We start from the raw sequence: 1488 nt of genomic DNA on the forward strand, positions 1-1488 counted from the left end.
TTAGTCAGTTATGTGACCTGTGGCAAGCTTGTGTATCTTCTAGGTCTCTGTTTTCCCATTTAAAAAAGGTAAATAATGGTAGATAAGATATGGTATCAGCCCCCCAAGAGAGGTAGGCAGACATCTACGAGTCCGATTCTATTTTTTTTTTTCACTTTTTTTGAGGTATAATTGACAAATAAAATAGTAAGGTGTGAAAGTGTACACTGTGATAACTTGATGTACGTAGGTCTCATTCTAATCTAAAATGAGTGTGCTAAAGATGAGGAAATTCAGGGCCAGAACTCAGCGTGGCAAGTTCTCACTCTCAGGGTTGTGCAAGTCCAGGGTGGGCAAAGGATCTGGTATTCTCTGCTCCTGGTTGCAAGCCTTTGCCCTCTTATCAGTTCCTCAAGATCCTCACTTCAAGTGCTCAGGAATTTTCATTGTTATTCATGACTAGCACTCCTCTCTTGAAGCTCTAGGGAATGCAATAAAAATAGCTTATGTGTCTCCACACATTATGTTCCCAGTCTGAGCCCTGCCTGCTTGCTTTTCTTAAAAGCAACATTATTTTGCTTACTGGAATTCATCTTGTGGTCCACTGTGACACTTGGATTTTTTTTCTGCTTCTAATTATACAGCCTGGGTTTATCTCTCCTGATGTATTTTTTAGAAAATATATCTTATGTTCTCATTTTGATGGATTACTCACCCTGCAGCAGGAGAGGCCATGAGCTGTGCCTGGTAGCCTCCCCAGAACCACATGGAGTGACAGGGGAGACATTCCTTGAAGGAGGGGAGTAGACAGGTGGTGCCAATACCAGAGCCTGGGCAGAGAGGCATAAAACCTGTCCATACAATGGCTGAGTAGAACTCATCCCGTAGCTAAGCTCACCTAACACTCCCCTAGGCAGAGCGTGAGGAGATGGGGGGTAAGTGTAGGCCTCTATCTCTGAGGCACACTCATCTCCCTCCCTGTCTCCCCACAAAAGTCCAATGTGACCTTGGAGCAGGATGGGGGATTCAATTATCCTCTGGGAACCTTAATTCTTTCTGAAAAAAAGGATAAGCGGAACACCAACACTTTGCCTCTCTGAAAGACCATACCAACTCGGGCCTGTCAAGCATCCAAGCAGTTCAGAGTACAGCAGAGCACTAAACACCAACTGTGACTGCACAATAATTATTATTATTATTATTGCCCTCTAAAAGGGAGTCATCACTGTGACCTACCTAGGGAAATTCTTGTAGTTAATGGTCTTGGAGAGCTGTGAGAATAGCAAGTGTGAGTGGGAGGCAGCGATGAGCTCCAGGCAGGGAGCCCGCATATGTGTACACAAGCCTTGATCAAGGGCTTTAGGAGCATTTCTGGGAGGAGCACCCCAAATGCCGCAGACCCCTCCTGTGTCTCTGCTCTGAGCTTGGCAAGAGGGTTAGTAGTAGAAATCCATTTATTCTGGTGAAAGAAAAGGGGACGTTTTAAGATAAATAAGATCATGTGGTTCT

This window comes from Pteropus alecto, unplaced genomic scaffold, assembly GCF_000325575.1.
Source record: "Pteropus alecto unplaced genomic scaffold, ASM32557v1 scaffold52, whole genome shotgun sequence".
NCBI lineage: Eukaryota > Metazoa > Chordata > Mammalia > Chiroptera > Pteropodidae > Pteropus > Pteropus alecto.